Raw genomic sequence first — 21,363 nt, 5'->3', positions numbered from 1 at the left:
CACCCTTCATACGCACATCATGCAGAGAGATCTAACACCTAGTCGTATTTTCTTGGGCCATGACTTTGTTCCTAAAACATAGCTACTTCTCTTTCTCTATAACAGTTCCTCCTATACAATTGCAAAGTCAATGTTATAGCTCTCTCTCGTTCTTTATATTTAAGGCTGTTATTGAAACTTTGTAAGTGTTTGCGATCTTGTAATTCATTTGAGAATTCAATGAAACTCCCAATCACATCTGCTCCTTGAATGAAAAGTACGTTGTGGGGTTTTGCTGATATGTAGCAGAAGATTTGTGAATATGGAGGTGGGTTAGAATATATTAATTCTTCATGACTTTCTACTTTATTTATAGTTGACAGGTTATTTGTCTTTTGCTTTGTCTCTAATAATGAAAAGACAAAAATAGTTTCATGTAAATTTCTTTAGGCGGCTGTCACCACTGCATGTTATTCATAGCAGGCTGATCATTCGATGCCACCATTGTGGAGAAAATGAAACTTGGGGGAGTAGCTACAAGTTCTGCTCTGGTTGCAGATACCATCTGCAGCGGACACGGAGAAATTGATCGATTACTGTTTACTTGGTGTGATCTAATTCTAATCCTAAAAGGCTTTTGGTGCTAAACAAGAATCAGTTGAGATAAAACAATGCCATCAAAACTGTTGCAATTGTAAGTTATAGTTTTCACGTTCATAAGTTTAATTTTAAACCTGAAATTGTATATTAATTCGTTAACTATTTTTGTACTAGGTTCTCAAAGCTTCCATGCTTGAGAAAGGCAGAAAGAGATATTGAGTTGTCAAACTACAAGAACCTAAAAAAGGTTATTAGAGGATCTCTTTACTTCTAGTGATGGAGAATCTCATCCTATTCATTGTTACTCTGCTGATGACCTCATCACGGCAACCAACAACATCCATTCTTCTCGCGTTGTACGAAAGGATTCATGTGGAGCAAAAAGGTATGAAGGTGACACATGGACTTTTGGGTTAAAATGACAAAATTACCTTTGAGGCATACCAGGATTCCCACACACATGCAACAGACAATAACGGCTCAATCAAGGAAGAGTCATATGTGATCAATATGGTATTTATTCAAATCCCTCTCATCACTCCTCATCAATTTCTTATTAATTTTATTCAAAAGGTAACTCCCAAAACTTCATATTTAATTTAGGAATAATTGCCATGTTAATTGTAAAATATTATTTCACATAATATCTTACAATTATTCTCCAATTACCACCATCTATGGCCGGTCACTCCTCACCCTAAGGGTCAGCCACCCTCCTATAAATACACCACTTATCCCACTAAAATGCTAAGCCATTTACTGTGCACAAACTCCTATTACGTTCTTTTTAGAATTCTAACTTTGGCATCGGAAATTCTTCGGATAACCCTCCTCCTTCATTCATCGTGGTGCATGAGGCTTTTGGCCTTAATCTTAAGTGTTATTATTTTACAGGTGCTTTTCAAAACAATAACAAATGGAAAGAACTTGTAAGAACAGAAGAAGAAATAGATACCGAAGGAGAAACAGAAGTTTTTTGAAATAACACTTCACATCTCTTGAGCCCTAAAAATTTATATAAAATGGGACAATGGTTTAGTTCATTATCAAGAACAGATAATAAGAGTAGTAGACAAAAAGGATGTCAGTAGAATTAATTTAGTAACCAAAGAATCTTAGGACAAAATAGATAGAAAATATAATTTTATATCTTGGAACAATAGTAGTAGGAGTCAAAAGTTCAACCAGACCGCAGTCAAGGGTGAAGGTTTTAATAAGCATTTTAGATGCAAGATACAGACAACTAGATCAGAAAATGCTAGAGTAATCTATTGTCAACCAGAATTTATGCTTCCATTCAAAGACTTTTACAAATATATTCAAATTTCGGTCAAATCTATAAGATACGATATGATGGAAACTAAGGACAACTTATAGAAAATTACAAGTTAATAGCAATATTAAAACTAGACTAGATTTGAATAAGAATCTAGATATATTTGAAAGTAAAGGTATTTCAGTACTCAAAGCCAAGAAGGCCAATATGTTTAAACTAGAAGAAATAGAATGGAGTGTATCGAATATTTTAGGAGAAACCAATATAAGAGACCCTACAGAATTTCATTTATATAAGCAGTATCATGGAAATCAATTAGTGAGATTCATCATGTATAGGCCAATCAGATAAATTAATAATGAAGAAGAGTTAGATTAAGAGTAGAAGTGTGAGTTCTATAACTTTTATCCGCAGAATTTTCTTAGTTGTAGAATGGACACATCTCTGTAGCTTTGGTGTGCATTTACTTGCATTCTTGACGGGACAAAAAGCCGTAGATAAATATGACGCAGGAGAATACCAATCGATTATTGCATATGTGAAAGTACTTGCTAGTGATATCGGGTAGATTTAGACAATTGTGGACCCTAAAATATTTGGGGAGATAACAGGAGATGCACAAGTATAACAACACTTGCACGATTTTCTAGCATTAGAATTGGTTTGCACCCAAGATAAAAGTGAACGAATGCCAGATAAGATAGATGTGGCTAAAGAACTCCTCTAAATCGAGAAGTCTAACTAGTAAAGTCTGGATAGTGGTAATGCAATGTAGTAGTTTTTATGTGATTGTCATGGTTGGATCCTCAAAAGGGGTGAAAAGGTAGTTTGGCATTGAATGGTAGGTTTTTAACAAGCGGAACTCATTTTGGCACACTCATTTTCTCCTTCTACATACCTTTATTTATTTATTTTTCTTAATTCCCCTTTGATTTATTTAGCCCAAAGGCTAAAAATAACCGAGGGTGTGAAGGGGGAGTATATGGTATGCGGAACTCACTTTCTAGTTCCTTCGAATTAAAGGTGCGATTATACATTCTAATTTTCCAGTTCCTTCTTTTTTTTTTTTTTTTTTTTCTTTCCTTATAAGTGACTGATTGTCTTTTTCTTTCCTAGCTGAAAAAGAAAAGAAAAAGTCTCTGTCTTTGCGTTCAACCATTATTTTGTTTTTGGCCAATAAGAAAGATGTATAGTTTCACTAATTATTTGTGTGTTACATACGCATATATATTTTTACCAGATTCTCAAAGCTGCCATTTTTGAGAAAGAAGGAACAGAGTCATCATACTAGAAGAATCTAAGCAAATTATTAGAGGATCTCGTTGCTTCTTCTGATGGAACATCTCATCCTATTTAATGTTACTCTGCTGATGACATCGTGAGGGCAACCACCAGCTTCCATCCTACTCGCATTGTACGAGAGGAATCACACTACAAAATGTTGAGGGGATTTCTAGATGGCCGATCAATTATCATCGCAAAGTACATCATCGGCATCCATGAGGATATACCTAGGTCTCGGGCTATTCGTGACATTGCCATTTCCATACAGATGAGCAACCACGAGAATATTTTAAAACTTTTGGGCTGCTGCTTAGAGCTCCCTGCACCAGTTATGGTGCATGCAAATGCAGCAAAAGGAGTTCTCAATGGTGATGGAAGTTTAAGAGGGGATAGTGAAGATCAAATCGTACTACCATGGAACGTTAGATTGCATATTGCAAAACAGGTTGCTAGTGAAGACCAAATCGTACTACCATGGAAGTTTAAGAGGGGATAGTGGAGATCATATGGTGTTTGATGGGTTTTTCCATCTGGGTTTTGCATCTGCTGCTTACCCATTTCAACTCCGTGCGACGGACTTGGAAGCAGCCGCTGCACCGACCTTCATGTTTCTCTGGTTCTCTCTACCAACAGTGGAAAGACAATGAGTGTACGTAGCAAAATCGAGTGATAACCAGCATAAGTAGAGTAATCATCCGTCAAATGCCCCCATCCCTGCCTTGCTCTTTCTCTCTCTGTAATTTCGTCGCCGAATCCAGTCTAATCCCGGAATTCCATGGATTCATCCCTCCTCTTCTTCTCTCCGTAACACTCCCTCCAATTCCATCGATAGCCACCCCACCCACTCCCAGACCTAAAATGACAATAATGCCCATCGTACTTATATTTTTCGGCCTTTGGATCGCAAAAATAGGTATTCAAGTCATTTTCACACGGCCCAGTATTTAACAACCCAAATAAACAATACAAACAAACATGGCTGGGAGGGCCTAACGCAGACCCCCAGGCCCAAAAGAAATTGGAAAAAGAAGTGGCAATCCCGTAAATAAATTGAAATCCCCCAATTTCAGATTCACTGAAGCTATGCTACAGTCACCCCCTCCCCAATTTTAGAATAGAGTAATATCCCATGTATTACAAAGAGCGTGCATGACAAGGCGTTTATGATCAGACAGTGTATATCTGAGTGGGCTTTGCTTTCTAAATCATATTTTACTTATATGATTTCGAACTTGGTTTTATGAAATGCTTGATATAATACCTTGTTTTAGAAAGCACAAGTGTTTTATGTGATGACGATATTGTATAATTTATGAGCTTGGAGAACCTTCCTTGTGAAACGTTTTACCGTCGTGCTTTACTTTCAGAAATGCAATGCTTTATGCGATAATAAGATTTGTGACAATTGGGATTTGAGAGATTAGACATGACGTATTTTCATATGATTTATTTTCTCATCACATATGCTTGCATGGTGTCTATAGTACTGTCCCAGATCAGGACTAGCTTCACGTGTAGGTTCATATTGCATTGTTATACTCACATTTGATCTGTTACATGTGCCAGCCTGTACTAGTTGCACATGCATATAGGACTCGCATGTGATGTGCTTAGCACCAACTTTAAGTGTATGCAGTACTAGAGTGTAGATTTACACACTCAGCATGTTCATATCAAAATGCACTGCATGAGCTCTTGTGTCTGCATTATTTGATGAGCATACCATATATGTTTATTGATGATTTATGATTTACCTGCTTAAGATATCAACTTTTCATTGATCCTATGATATTTCAGATTTATTACGGTTTACAACAAGATATTTGGAATTCGTGATTTTTAACCTCTAGTTTCTTCATAATGACTTTATATTAGGATTTACGCAATTTATTTGTATTTTTGAAATACTGGCTTTTACATTATTGCCTTGGTTTTTCTAACTTACGATGTGGTACGATTTTGATTAATATACAGGTTTTTACAACAAGGGGTTAGTATGTTCGAAATAGATAAATAATTTTTGAAATCTTTATTTTTTTCCCACTCACACTTTTTTTTTTTTTTTTTTTTTTTTGTGCCCCTCCAAGATTTAGTAGGCTTCAAAATTCTTGATGTGGAGGCGTGACGTCATAGGATTCGCTCACCGGTGTAGGGATTATTCTTAATAATTTTGTGATTAACATCTTTGGATGTGTTACATTGTATTTTAGATGTGTTACATTACATACTTTCGCTTTAGATATTTTGATTCTCTAATTTCTAGTCATGCATTTATTTAAGGTTCATCACACTCAATGCGCACTCTACTCATACTCTTACAGTAATTTATTTGTACTTTTACACATCATTTCCATATTATGACTTCATTACATTCCAAGTGTAGGCCTATGTCCCTCGATTTCGGTGTCCCCGTGGATATCTGTGTTGGGATGTGTCACCAATTATGTTGTCTTCGTTTTAGACTTGAAAATTCGCCGCACATGTGAGGAGACGTGCTAAGAGTGAATCTCGCATCGAGAAAAGAGAGAATTTGCATATGCTTATAAGTATTTGGGCTACACCTCATATTGCCAATTAATTTTATGATGAAACCTCAACTTTTTCATCAACTGCCCTATGATCTTCCTCCTTCTGTAAATGAAGATTCGTAATAAAACTTTGTAGATGTTTTCTATTTTTGAAAGTTCGATGAAACTTCCAATGACCACTGCTTCTTCTTGAAAATTACATCATGGGGTTCTGCCGATATGTGTTACTTTCCAGCTCCTTTCTTTTTATTTGTGTGTAATTGACAAATTTTTTGTCTTTTTCTCTGTCTGGTGACTAAAAAACAAAATTACTAGTTTCGTGTGGTTTTCTTTGGCCGGCAGATACCACTGCATGTTATTGTTCACAGGGCTTATCATTCGATGCCACCGTGGACCTTAAAAAGCATAATAAAATTCAACACTGATCATTGGAGTAGCTACGACTTCTGCTTTGCTTGCACAGACCATCTGCAGTGGATTCGTTTGTGAAATTGATCGATTACTGTTTACTTGGTGCAATCCAATTCCAATCCTAAGAGGCCTTTGGTGGTATAAAAGCATCAGTTGAGATAAAACAATGCCTTCAAAACTGCTGCAATTGTAAGTTATAATTTTCATTCTCCTATAGAGCTTTAATTTCGAACCTGAATTCGCATTTTAATTCGTTAACTATTTTTTGTACCAGGATCTCAAAGCTGCCTTGCTTGAGAAGGAAGGAAAGAGATATGGAGTCATCATACTATAAGAACATGATTAGGTCTTCCAGTTGGCTCAATGTGGATGAAATTAGGTCTGCGGCTATTCGTGACATTGCCATTTCAGTACAGATGAGCACCCATGAGAATGTTTTAAAACTATTGGGGTGCTGCTTAGAGCTTCCTATACCAGCTCTGGTGCATGAATATGCATCAAAGGGAGTTCTCCACCATGATGGAAGCTTAACAGGAGATAAAGGCCGTCAACTTCTATTACCATGGAATACTAGATTGCGTATTGCCAAGCAGATTGCTAGTGCAGTTACATATCTCCATACCGCTCTACCAAGGCCCATAATTTATAGGGATCTGACACCCCACTGCATTTTATTGGACGACGACTACACTCCCAAACTCTCACACTTCTCTTACTCCATAACCATTCCTCCTAATCAATTGGATGTTGAAGATGTTCCCGTGCATGGAATATTACCATACATTGATCCTGTCTACCTCTGTTCTAGCCGCATCTCAGAAAAATCGGATGTCTACAGCTTTGGTGTGATTTTACTTGTATTATTCACCGGAAAAAATGCTCGCTCCTTTGTAAACCGGGAAGAAGGTTATAATTCAATTTTTGAGTATGTGGAATCGTATGCTGACGAGTTTGAAACAATTGTGGGCCCGAAAATATTAGAGGAGGTAGGGGGAGATGAGCAAGTACTGCAGCAGTTGCATGATTTCCTACAACTGGCATTGTCATGCACTCAATACGAAATTGAAAGAAGGCCATATATGACCGATGTAGCCAGAGAACTCATTCGAATTGACGAGTCAACTTTTCCTAGCTAGCTTTAATTCATATCTGTTTTCAGAAGTACTGATATCGGTTCAACAGCGTGTTTGTGTTTGGAAGCCGATCAGTCTCTTCCGTAACAAATATTGGTGTTGTTATTTTTGATTTGTTACTACTATATTCATTTTTCTATTAATTTGTAACAAATTTCAAAGATCAAGTCTCTTCGAATTTATATTGAACTTTCACATTGCATATATAGCAATGAACTTGGAAACTGTAAAATATTATAGTCTCATTTAATTCAAAAAGTCACCTAATTTAAATTGTCATTTTTTTTTAAACAAACGATAGTATTTACACTAAGAGGAATTGGATGGGCTTAGCCTCACAATGAGTTAGCACTAATATGGTTCAAATTCGTCTTTGGCGAAAATCAAACTTAAGATCTCTCACTTACAAGTGAGGAGGAATACTACTAGGTTGTAATACTAAGTAGCATAAATTACACTATATTATATAAGGGGGAAAATATCTGCAGAAAATAACTAACCAAAAACATTATTTTCCTTCTTCATTCTCTACGTACAAAATTATCTTCTCTAGTTTTAAGTGTTTGACAGTGTAAAATATAGTTTGGAATTCATTGTATCCGCAAAGCTTGTTTACACTATATGCTCACCTGACTTACATGGACGTCTCCACGTAAAAGAAGACTTTTCAACATTGTCCACATCAGCTCCTGATTGTGTGCACATATCAAACCCGTTGCTCAAGAAGGTCAAAGTGACTACAAAAGGAGGACTAGAGGTCCAAGAAAAGGAAGTTGCGGCAAAGGGAGCAAGAACCTTCTCCATTTCTTCCATATAATTATACAAAATTCTCTCAAATGCAATTATACAAATATGCTCTCTAAGTCTCGATCATGTATATTATATAAATCCTCCATACATGGTGAAGCACAAGGTACATACAACGCGAACGTAACCCAATTATGGGTGAATGAGTACTACCTAGACCATTCGTGAATTTACAAAAACGCTCTTCGAGGCAAAAATATTGACTTTTGTTGACCGTCTTGTTGTGTCGCGTAAGACTCTTTTCCTTGGTGTATCCTGGTAGTATCCATCATTACGAATGCATGGGCACAAGCGGAATCGAATTTGGAGCTAAGATGGAGATTTTACAGACTTACGAACGTGAAACGCAATTTGGTAATTTTATGTTGGGAGATATTTTGTGCGTGTTGTTTTGTGAGCCAATGGGGCCCACACCTCATTCCTCCCTCTCTTCTGTGTCTCCCACCTTCCTGGCCCTTCTCTCATTTTTCACTCTCTCTCTCTCTTGACTCACCCAATCTCTTGTTGCCACCTTACCTCACCACTCAACTCTTTCTCTTCACTTATCTCTCTCAGAACTCTCCCTCTCGTCCCTCTTTTCCTCTGCAAACTCGACACCGAACAACCATCTCTCGCAGCTCCGGCGACCACCGCACCACCACATTTACTAACCTTTCTCTACCGATCAAAGTCGGACTCACGAACGCCAAGCCTAGGATTATTTCTCTCTCTCTTCATAGTGGCAGCGCCACTGTTCAAAGGATTCTCCGACAAATTCTCGTCGTCTCTGACATGGGTAAGTTTGATAACCACCCCAAATCTTTGTAAATGGTGCTTAGAAGTACAATTAGGTTGTTTTTTAGGCGCTTTGGTGTGTTTTGGACGCAAAAACTACATAGAGAAGGTTTTCAACCAGTTTTTCGATGACTTTCGAGCAGTTTTCCGGGCAAGAACACCAGTGGTATATTCTTGTTCCTCTCCTTCGTAGTTTCAAATCCATATATGGCATGCTACTTATAATTGTGAAATGGAGCTAATCGGACTCTGTTTAGATTCACGGCCATTTTTTGCAGAAACCAGCCGACCCACGACCTAAAACCGAGTCAACCCTACTTGCAACCCAAAACTGGGCCCAACCCAATAATTGGGCTCAATCTAATAACCCGGCCCAACCTAGCAACCCAAAACCCAAATCTTACCCGACCCAGAACCGTTTTCCTGATTTCAAGGTCGGTGCGTGGAGCACACGCACCTCCGCCGGAGGTACTGTGCTTCGTTGTTGTCCATGACAGCGCCGAAAATTTTTCCGGTGACCCATCTCGGCGCATACGATGGCGTTTGGCCTCCCAAGCCGCCACCCTATGGCAACGTGTAGCGATGCATGGGGGAACCGAGGTCCCTCCTTAGGTTTTTCGATGTGCCGAATCATAATCCACTCTCTGTTTCCCCAAATTCTATTGTTTTAGTAGAGTTTTATTAAATGGTTTCTATTTGTGTTTAGGTGCATCGGTGGAATGTGATCTCGTCCTCTCTAGTTTGAGCGGCTCCCCGACCACGGAATATTTATGACTAGACCCTTTCTTAAATTGCATATTTTTATAAAATTTTTAGGCTTGTATTCATGAAAAGCATGATTTCATGATTGTACGTTTTATGCATTATTTATGACTTATCAAATTTACGTTTTACAAAAGGTTATGAATTATCGGATTTTCATAAATAAAATTCTATGGATGTACGGATATGATTTATTTTGGATTTATGAGATGTGGATTTGAGCTTTTGATCTTTGGTGATTTGATATGAGTTTTTGAGATATATTTACAGTGCTTATCTAATGGGGATTCATACAGCACATACACACAACACGAGTATGTAGACGTCTATGGCCATAGGACACAATTTAGGATATTTATGACATACTCCCAGCTTTATTGGCAAAACCAGTGTCAGTGTGTTATGTCATGTATATATTTCTTCTCTGGCATAACCTAGAGTCGTACAGCTTCACCTTCAGGTGATGGGACCTACCATATTTCTTCACTAGCAGAACTCAGTGTCGTACAACTTTACCTTCAGGTGATGGTTATGCCTTTGGACGATTATGATACCTTTAGTTGAGTACATCATTGGTGTGATTTACAAATGTGTTACGGATTTTCCTTTAGGTGACTATAGTACCATTATTGAGCACAGGTTTATACGTACATGCTTTACGAATGTTTTTCATGGCATGCCAGAGTTTTTAGAAAACCTACTATGTAGTACTATATGAGTTTTCAAAACAGGAGGTTAGTATGTTCGTAAAGAAAATGGTTTTCTTATTATTAGTATTATTATTATAAACTTTGGTCCATCACCCTTTGTTTTGTGCCCCTCTTCAAGAGTTAGAATCGAGGCATATAATCCCAACGTTAGGGCACTTCCGTATAGGAATCTTCATGTCTTCTCACTGTAGGACCCATTCCTTTGTTCGTACCTTTGTATAATAATTCTTTTCACATTTTCTTGATTAGTTGAATGCTCTGAACACGTTTCCGCATTTGCGTATTTCTTTTTATTTACATAATTATTTACTATCATTTACCAATACCACTTGCATGCATGTTAAAATGGCTTCGTCACCCTCAGATGTCGGTCAACACGTGCTTATCCTAGTATTTGGGGATATCGGGATTGTGGCGTGTCATTGCTTCAGTGTGATGGAAAATCTAGTCATATTCACACATACTCTGCTGATGAGCTCGTCAAGGCAACCGACAATTTTGATCCTTCTTGCCTTTTAAGTGAGGATTTATCCTACCTACTGTTCAGAGATTTCTTAGATGACCGCTCAGTTCTCATTAAGAAGTACTTCCAAGTGCGTTGGCCTAGTGAGGTTGAAGTTACGTCCATGGCGATTTATGATATTATCATATCGATACAGAAGAGTATGCATAAGAACGCTTTGACACTCTTGGGCTACTGCTTAGAGTTCTCTATACCAGCTCTGGTGCTTGAATACGCAGCAAAAGGAGTTCTCGACCGCCATGGAGGTTTAGGGGATATTGAATCATTACCATGGAAAACTAGAATGCTAATTGCAAAGAAGCAAATGCACTTACATCTCCCATACCCATCATTCATAAGGATCTAAAGCCCACATGCATTTTCTTGGACGATGACTACTTTCCCAAACTCTCCAACTTTTCACTATTGATCACGATTCCTCCTTAGCAGTTGCATGTTGAAGATGATGTGTAAGTTACATCACCGAAAAAACTGATGTTTATAGCTTTGGTGTGGTTTTAATTGTATTCTTGATGGGACAAAAAATTCAGGATGTGGATCAAGCAGCAGCAGAAGACCCATCAGTTCCTAAATAAGTGAAATTAAATGCTTCCAATGGTCAATACAAGACAATTTTGAATCCCTGCATTCTTGAGGAAGTCTAGGCAGATGAGCAAGCACATCAGCAATTGCAAGATTTCTTAGCACTGGCACTGTTGTGCACCAAAGACAGAAAGGAAGCAAGACCATGCATGATTGATGTAGCCAAAGAACTTGTCCGAATTGAGAAGTCGATCCTGTGTAACAAAGAAACAATATTACTTCGAAGGTCTAAATAGGATATATATCGGTTCAACAATACTTTACAGTTTCATATTTCTAGTTGTTTAGCAAAGAGATGGTCGCTACCTAGTCCTCATTCATGTGTATATCTTTGTGCTCAATGATTTCAAGGCAAGTTCGATTTTCATTTTTCTCTCACTTTGTACGATTTCTTAATGTTGCATTTTTCCTTTGCTAATGAATATACGTACATATCTGTACCAAACCCTCATTTTCCGTATTTTCTTTGACTCTGTTCCCAAAACTTAGCAACTTCTCTTTCTTTATAACAAACCCTCATTTGCAATCGCAATCTCTTTTTTATATTTGATACATGTATACGACTACTCTCACCGGTCTTCAACGAAATATGTACACTGTGTCACGTTCTATAAAGATATGTGGCCGAATATTTGTGAACTGGGAGGTGGGTTTTTAGGAGATTGTAACAATATGTAGTTGTGGATACTTGTGCGCCTTCGTATATCATGTATGTGAACCTCTTAATTTCTTGCTCCCTTCCTCCTTTCATTGTATTGACTAATAATCTTTTTTTCAAAATATGGGGGTTTTCCATGTAAATTTCTTACTCGGCCCCACTGCATATATCTTATTTCAAGCAGGGAAGATGATTGGATGACATAGTTGACCTTGTAAATCATATAGCAATAAACCAGCAATGGTGCCCGTGCGCTGCTGCGAACATGGAATTCAACATGTTTAATGCATTCTTAAGCAATATCAATTTGAATGCAATTTATCAAAGCACAAGTTGCAGCATACCTTGTAACTTGTCCAAGGTGGAATTATTTTGTGATAAGGTATTAGAAAAACAAATTTTAAACCTGTTATAGAACAATATTTCAATCAAATGAACGAATGTGGAAATATTGAAAGAAATAGTAACATAAACTGTGCATGAACTAGTTCGTCTATGTTCATTTTTATATATAATTGTTTTGTGTTTTTATATAAGTTCATATTTTTTTTGCTAAACATGGATTACATAATGTTTGTTAAGATTATCTAGATGATGGATAAGTAGATCATAAGGAATGGCAGCGTACCTTGTAATTTTTGCAAGGTGGAGACGTAGAATATCAATAGTGATGTAAAATTGTCGTAACACATTTAAAAAACTATAGCAAAAGGTGTAATTGTACAATTTCCTTATCATTTGACACGAATCCATGGTGTAGAGAATAAAAAAAAAGGGAAGTTGCATACAGTAAGTTGCTAGAAAAATTTATTGGCCAAGAATGGAAAATAAAAAACAATAGAAATATTGTGAAAACGGTAACAAAGAATGTTGAGAAATGGATTAGACATGCCTTATTTTTTATCTTTGTGGTAGACAAAGACATGATTTGGCGAGTTGTTTGAACTTTGATTTGGCGAGTTGTTACGATCTTATGGTGATACGCCTAATAAATACTCATACTTCTCGAATAGAAATAATATTGAAGCCTAGCAGGATAAAATATAATCCAAAGGTAATAATGCTTAAGCCTAATGCTATCAGCCAAAAGAAAGGAACACCAAATTTTGCCAAAGTCCCAAGGGGCTTGATAAAGAAATTTAAAAATGTGTGTACATGGTCGACTGTGTTTAAATGACTTCATAAGGTACAGCTACCAAATTGAAAATATCAAGTTGTGAAAAATGAAGCTAATTCCTTTATAATAACAAATTGTTGGTCCAAATACTACAATTTGATGAAACATATAATAAAAGAAAAATAGGAAAATGATGCTTACCAATATGGACATATGGATGGCTTTGAAAGGATGTACATGCAAGGTGGTTATCCAAAATGGTTTTGTCTACAGTAAGAAGAGAAACTAACTTAAAAAAAAGTATCATTGCTACTTGCTAGTCTTCCCACACGATTTAAGGATATAATTATCAAATAGATATGGGAACACGTTGACCATAAACTATTACAATATTCCACAGTTCATTACATTAGCATTTCTAGCCATCAGAATCTCGAAGACATAACTAATGAGTGTTATAGAAACTTACCATGAAATTAACAAAAGAGAACAAAAGAAGACCGTAAGCTTCATTCGGTTTCATACCATATCATACTCGTTTAAGAAAACCTCCTTGCAGTTTGTCATTCAACAAATCCTACTCAGAGTAAAAATAACAGTAATAACTCATAGGAGCATAAAGTATAATCATTAAATTTAATTTAATAGAACATAAAAAACAATTTGACTACTATACGTATAACTCCATAAATTCCTTCCCACACAAACCTTGAGAGGTCCAATGAGTCTAAAAGTCTCAAAACCCTCCCATATTTAGGTTCATTTCCGTTTCGAACCTGGACATTTTGATCTTCTGAGCCGCAAACCGAGGAGCAGAACCAAGGCTAACAAAATTGAACCCAAGCTTCCAAAAATTGACTTCAGGTGTTGTGCAGACGCAGCCGGAATCAGTGAATCAGTGAGCCGACGAAAACTGAGACAGAGACAAAAATTGAGATGATGCAGTCGAAAGACAGGCCTAATGAATGATGATTTCTATGCTTTAACCGCTGCGCTGCGGAGCCAGCCAGAATCCTTGAGGCACAAAAAATTGAGAGCCAGAAACGGCAAGTTCGAGAACAATAGAAGAGAGATATGTGAGAAAGCAGCGGAAATGAAGAGAAAAACCGAGAACATAGCCGAAACAGAGACTGGGTAGATGATTGACACACAGACGGAAGGGGAAAAACAAGCAGTCGACTGCTCAAAGGAGGAAATAGCAAGAGAAACGGAGGAAAAAAAAAGGGGCAATATCGTCCGCCCACTGGTCATCCACAGTGACCACCTGGACCGGGTTTTAGCATATATGATGATTTCAGAACTATAATTATATTCTCAAATGAAAGGCATCAGCAGAAGAAAACGAAAATAATGGAGTAGAATTGCTGCTCTGCTTGCACGTTCAAGTACTGTTTACCTAGTGCAATCTAATCCAATCCTAAGCGCCCTTGGTGCTACACAAAACTAAAAAAATAAAAAATAAAAAAAATCTTGCAATTGTACGTTCTAGGTTTCAGGAGAACATAGATCAGTTGTTGTGTATGTGAGTTCACGTGTTTACCAGTTGCAGATAGTGAACTCACATACACAATAACTGGTACGCACGTGAAGGGTAATCTGGTACCACAATAGGATTATAGGAGAAAGAAATCCAACACGCTATTTTTTATGTTATTTTTTTCAGGTTCGAAAAAATAAGAATGCTTATACATAATCTTTTAGACTTTCGTGTGAAGTTCATAGGCAACAAATGAAAGGAAAATGCGCTATTTAAGTTATATGGAAGGTGTTTTGTCATATCTTGGTGTGTGTTTTAATTATACATATGCGGGTGTGGGTGTGTATTAATCAGGTTCTTCCCATTGCTTACATGTTTCAGAAAGGAGGAAAGAAAGAGATCATTCTTGGATAATGGAAGCATCTTATTGGAGGATCTCATTGCTTCTTGTGATGGAAAATCGAATCCTATTCGTTGTTAATCTGCTAATAAGCTCACGAGGGTAACCAACAACTTTGATCCTTCTTGCATTATACAAGATTGTTCACCCACTGAAAATCGTCAATTTCCCAGTTCTGTACATGTTTATGGGGTTACAAAATGTTCAGGGGTTTTCTACCCGACCGATCAATCATTGTTAAGAAGTTCATGGGGGCAGGGGATGAAGCTAAGTCCATGGCCATTCGAGACATTATTATATCAATGCAGATGAGCAACCATAAAAATGTTTTGAAACTCTTGGGCTGCTTCTTGGAGATTTCTGTACAAGCACTTTTTCATGAGTATGCGATGGAAGGAGTTCTCAACAATCAAAGAGGTCTAGGGGGTAGTGAAAATAAAAAAGGATGTAGGGGAGATGAGAAAGTGCAGTAGCAGTTGCAAGATTTCCTACAACTGGCATTATCATGCCTTCAAGACAAAATTGAAAGAAGGCCATATATGACCGATGTGGCTAGAGAACTCGTTCAAATTGACAAGATATGACTAGTGGTTGGAAGCTGATCAGTGTCTTAAATGTTGAACTCACTAACCCTTGTATGGTGTTGGTAATGTGTTGCTATCATTTTCATTTTTCTGTTAATTTGTAACAGATATGATAGTTCAGATTAGATCTCTTTGGATTTCTTGTGTACTTATAAATTGCATTTTCCCGTTTTGATCATTATTTGTAAGGAGTTTTTGGTGTTGCCTTTTCTTTCTCAATCCAAACATTGATTGTAACCTAATTAATGAGGAAAAAAAATAAGAAAAGAAGAAGAGAAAAACGTGTTAAAAATCAAATACATTAATCAGGAATATCCTGTGGAAATTACATTTCCATACATTATATAGTACTCTTAGCACTGGCATTCTTGAAGGTTGATTTTTTGCACGGTCGACATGTGATTCTAAAACATTGTGCAGAACTAGGTCAATCCTTATCTGTTTATTTAGCAGACAGATAGTGAGCTTGTAGCTACCAAGTTTGCATTAGTGTATATATCTTTGTGCTGAACGATTTCAAGGCAAGTTCAATTTCCATGTTGCTCACTACCCTTTAGAATATCTTGATGTTGTATTTTCCTTCGACAATGACAAATTAAGATCAATCCTTATTACCATGGAGAACTAAATTGTGTATTGCAAAGTGGCTTGTGAATGCATTTGCATATCTCCAATTCCACCCTTCATAAGCACATCATGCGTAGAGATCTAACACCTAGCTGTATTTTCTTGGACCATGACTTTGTTCCTAAAACATAGCAACTTCTCTTTCTCTATAACAGTTCCTCCTATGCAATTGCAAAGTCAATGTTATTTAGGGTTGTTATTGAAACTTTGTAAGTGTTCGCGATCTTGTAATTCATTTGAGAATTTGATGAAACACCCAATGACATCTGCTTCTTCAATGAAAAGTAAGTTGTAAGGTTTTGCGGATATGTAGCAGAAGATTTGTGAATAGGGAGGTGGGTTAGAATATGTTAATTTTTCATGACTTTCTACTTTCTTTGTAGTTGACAGATTATTTGTCTTTTTCTTTGTCTCTAATAATGAAAAAACTAAACTAGTAGTTTCATTTTATTGAAACCGATTTGAATAGATCTCAAGGATGTGTTGTCATCGTCACTTTAGCTAAGTCATGTGCTAAGGTGATGGTTTTAACCCTACTCTCATGTCTTCCCATACCTTGTCAATTCACCTTACCTCTCTTTGTCAACCTTTCTTTCTTGCTTATAGGAACTTCTTTCCTTGTAATTAAGGTTTTGGTTTGTCCACTTGTTAGGGCAGCTTTAGGGGAATGTATAGTAGTTGTTAGCCTACAATTCTTGTAGCTTTCTTTTCGGCTCTCTATAAGAGTGGCCTTCATTCTTGAAATCTTTACAATAAGAAATACAGCAAAGATTTGAAACCAAAACTCAACATGGTATCAGAGCATGAACCATAGGGTCTTGACTATGTCCTTTTTTTTTTTTTTTTTTTTTTTTTTTTTTTTTTTTTTTTTTTTACTTCTTTGTTTGTTCATCATCGATAGAGATGGCAGAAGAAAATGCCTCTAGTGCTGATAGCTCGTCATCCTCATCCCCCAACTTAACTCAAGGGGGTGAGAACAACCCAAATCAACAACTGTGCTCGTTCCTACTGAATAAGTTCAATTACCTACCTTGGTCAAGAGCTATGTCATTGTGCTCCTTGTAAATTTTCGCCTTCTTCTTCGTGGACAAAAATGCACCAGCAAAACAATTAACACCTTAGGTCAAGGCCAAAAGCCTCACGCGCCCACAATGAGCGGGGGTAGGGGGTTTTGGCTAAAGAACATCCGATGCCAAAGTTAAAATTTGAGGGAGAAAGGGTTTAGAGAAAATTGGAGAATTTTGCAAAAGAGTTGAACTTAGGTTTTTGGGAGAAATGGTGGCTATTTATAGGGGTGTGGCCGACCCCTATTTGGAGAAAAGGGGTCCGGCCACTTATGATGATTTTTGGGTGTAATTGTAATCAATTAGGCTAATTAATCATATTTTGAAAGAATAAATACGAAATACCTTATGGGGGGGATTTGATGAGGATTGAACAAATAGGTTTTGAATAAATACCTATTTTGATAACTTTTGACCTTGATTGAGCCGTTGTTGTCTACTTCTTGAGTGTGGGAGTTCCGGTGTGCTTAGGATAATTTTGTCTTTTTCATCCAAGAATCTACGTGTCGCCTCCATATTTTTCTTGATTATTTTTGGCTCCACAATGTTCGTTAATCGTACATAGTGCGGTAAGTTTTTGTCAAGTGCCGTTTGTGTTTAATTTTAAATAAAAATATTTAAAATAATTTATGACTACACGATTTACGATGAATGAACATGATTAACGGATTCCTCACAAAGAGGATCCGGATTCTTATTTTCATATCTCAATTCGTCTACTTATTGTGGGAGAAAAATATATGAAAGAAAGCATTTACACGTCTTGAAAAACCATTTCTTCCCTTAATTGTTCATAAAATCATTTCTTTCATCTCTCAGAGCCAACTTCTTTGACTCTTCCAAAGCAATAACTCACAACAAATCCAACACTAATTTCCCATCTCCTTCCTTTTTCTTTCTTTGTAAGTGACCATATGTCCTTTTCTTTTTGTCCGATAATGAAACAAGAAAATAGTAGTTTCATGTAAATGTGTTTTGGCCAGTCCCACTGCATATTATTCTTAAAAGGACCGACTCTCTCAATAAAAGCAGTTGGTAAAAGAAAATTGAACCTATACTAAAGCTGAAAACACACTAGTTTACTCTTCATAAGAACAGTGCGAAAATGCCCCTGCCTTAATTGTGTAATTTCAATATTACTCCAATGTAAATCTAATTGAATCTGGACCGTCTATTTATCTCGGGCTCAGTCCGTCCATTTTTATTGTTTTTTTCTTCTCTAGTGAACATCATTGATCATTCTTTCTCTCGCTCTCTCTTAACATCACGATTTAAAACCCCAACCCCACCCACGAACCCAGAAACACCAAAAACCATTACCAATCTCATCCTTCAGTTCTTAATTGGATTCCACAGTGTAAACCCATAAACTAAAGGTAAGAAAATTCAAATTTTTTTTCGGTTTCTTATTTACTTTCAGTGTTAATTTCTTATTAGATTATTATTTTTGATAAACCCACTTATTAGAATCTAATCTGGGGTTTCCTTGGATTCTAAATAAAAACCTTGAAACTTAAAGGTAGGTAAATTTCAATTTATTTTATTTTATTTTATTTATTTATTTACTATGTTGATATCTGATTAATACTATTTTTCATAAACCCACTTAGAATCTGATATGGGTTTTGCTTAAATTCATCTTGGGGTTTTTTTAATTTTGAGTTTTATAATTTTCTGGTGCACCTGTGATTAAATATTCAGATAAATTTAATGTAATGGTTTTTTTTTTAATTTAATTGCTATAGTTTATGCAAAGAGCAACTCACAAAGTGGTGAAGAAAAAAAAGTATGTTAATCCATTGCTCATCACTTTAGGTACCTTTTGACCTTTTGCATGTCAAGTTATGCTTCAATTTTGTTACGTATTATTTGGGTTTTATTAAATTTTTCATGATTTTGTAGAAGTACGTTTAAAGTTTTGAGTTTTGGAGAATTCTTCATTAAATTGGTGGGCTCTTTTTTGAGTATATTTGTCATGTGTTTGCCTCTTTTCATTGTGTTGCAAATGTAGTATTCTCTCCACTGAGTTTCTACATGCATGAGAACATATGTTTTTCTTACTAATTTGATTAGATTATAAACTGCTGCAATGATGGCAGTAGCATACACTCTCATAGAATGGTTAATAGTTGAAGTAACAGTTGCTTCACCGTGACAGTTAAGGGTGATAGAGATTTACAGAATTCAGTAGGGTCTGCAACATGCCCAATTACCTTGAGTAAAATCATTAATTTACAACCAAATTAGAATAAACCAGAGCAGTTTGTAAACACTTAAGTGAGAGAATCATATAGGCAGTTTGTAAACTCTTAAGAACATACCTCCAAACTGAACACAGCACCAATATTCTTCTGTTCCTCAACTAGCTCTTTTCTTCTTCTTCTTCTTTCCCTCATTGACATCCTCAACTGAATGCCTCCTTCTTTTTCTTTGTTTGTTAGGGTTGCAATAATCTTCCCATTCATAGTGTTGCCATGCCCCAACGAGCTTGCCAAAGGTACTGACTGGTTGCTAATTGTAAGTTGAAGTACAAATGTTACTGGCGGGTCAAGTTCCATAAGGAGGTGGAAGCAGAAGAAGAATTAACATCACACTTCAGTTTTTCAACGAAAAGGAGGTAACCTTTATAAATGATGCATACAAGCTTCTCTGTTTTTTATCTCTGAAATTTGAGTTCTTTGACCAAAACTATGAATAGTGAATGGTAAATATTTCACTTTTTTTTTTTTTTCTATGGTCCATTTTGTTCTATTGGGATTGTATTTTGTTAGAACATTATCAAATAATTAAATTACATAAATGGACACAAAAGATTATTAATCACATCCCCAATTTTTCTCTAAACTCGAAGCTAAAAATTGAAGAAATACAACAGATTTTGGGTCATGTAATTCAAATTGCAAACAAAGGTCTAAAGAAAATAAATCCAGTATACAAACTCTCACTAAAGGGTACCAAAATTTTCATCTTGAAACTTCACAATCCCAAATTGAAGCCCTAAAAGTTGGCATGCACAGTGAAGATGTAAGTATATATACGACATCGATATATATATTTTTGTCATTGTCAAGAGCAACAAGAATAATTGGTTCCCGCTAAGTATATGCTAATATTATATATTGATATAGACTTATGTTCATGATACCAGGAATACATGCATGTAGAGTTTCTATTGGCATGAAGTTTCGAAGATGACAACTTGCATGAAAATTGAAATTGAAACTACACTGTAGAATGTTAAATATTTACTCTAAATTTGAAGACTGAAAATAAAATAACTTAAAGGCTAAATTGAGTAAAATTAAAGTTTTAGCCTCAAATATTCAAGCTTCTATTCATCTTTTAGGGATCATAGGGATTAGATGAAGAATTAAACACATAAAATTACCATCAAATATTAAAAATAGACGATATGAGTTTTAATGGTGGAATTGAAAACAACTCACATATGCTTTAAATCTCAGGTTGCATCTTTTGTCAAAATTTTAGTCGTCATTTCTTGTCCAAATTAAAAGCGTTATAAAACTTAAGCAATGTGAGGTGCATAGAAAATATAAGGTGCATATAACAAATGCAAGGTATATATTAAGAATGTGGGGTGTAAGGGTATTATTAAGAAATAAGTAGGTGTATTAAGATAATTTCTAATTGAAAAAACAAATATGAGGTGTAATATGTGAGGCTTATTCAACAATTTGTGGGGTGTAATATAATAAGCCTAAGGGTCAGCCACCCTCCTATAAATACACCACTTATCCCACTAAAATGCTAAGCCATTTACTGTGCACAAACTCCTATTACGTTCTTTTCAGAATTCTAACTTTGGCATCGGAGATTCTTCGGACAACCCTCCTCCTTCATTCATCGTGGGTGTGTGAGACATTTGGCCTTAATCTTAAGTGTTATTATTTTACAGGTGCTTTTCAAAACAATAACAAATGGAAAGAACTTGTAAGAACAGAAGAAGAAATAGATACCGAAGGAGAAGCAGAAGTTTTTTGAAATAACACTTCACATCTCTTGAACCCTAAAAATTTAGATAAAATGGGACAATGGTTTAGTTCATT

General features: G+C 36.2%; 3 pseudogenes; all 3 read left to right on the top strand.

The window, feature by feature from the left end:
• Positions 1-494: 494 nt before the first annotated feature.
• On the top strand, positions 495-7,214 carry LOC137728214 (non-functional pseudokinase ZED1-like; annotated as a pseudogene).
• A 3,395-nt stretch (positions 7,215-10,609) lies between these two features.
• On the top strand, positions 10,610-11,605 carry LOC137728213 (non-functional pseudokinase ZRK2-like; annotated as a pseudogene).
• A 2,500-nt stretch (positions 11,606-14,105) lies between these two features.
• On the top strand, positions 14,106-21,298 carry LOC137728212 (serine/threonine-protein kinase ZRK1-like; annotated as a pseudogene).
• The last annotated feature ends 65 nt before the right edge of the window (positions 21,299-21,363 follow it).

Source organism: Pyrus communis, chromosome 3 (assembly GCF_963583255.1).
Source record: "Pyrus communis chromosome 3, drPyrComm1.1, whole genome shotgun sequence".
Lineage (NCBI taxonomy): Eukaryota > Viridiplantae > Streptophyta > Magnoliopsida > Rosales > Rosaceae > Pyrus > Pyrus communis.
The sequence above is the reverse complement of the archived record's forward strand: the minus strand, read 5'-3'. Positions and strand labels throughout refer to the sequence as shown.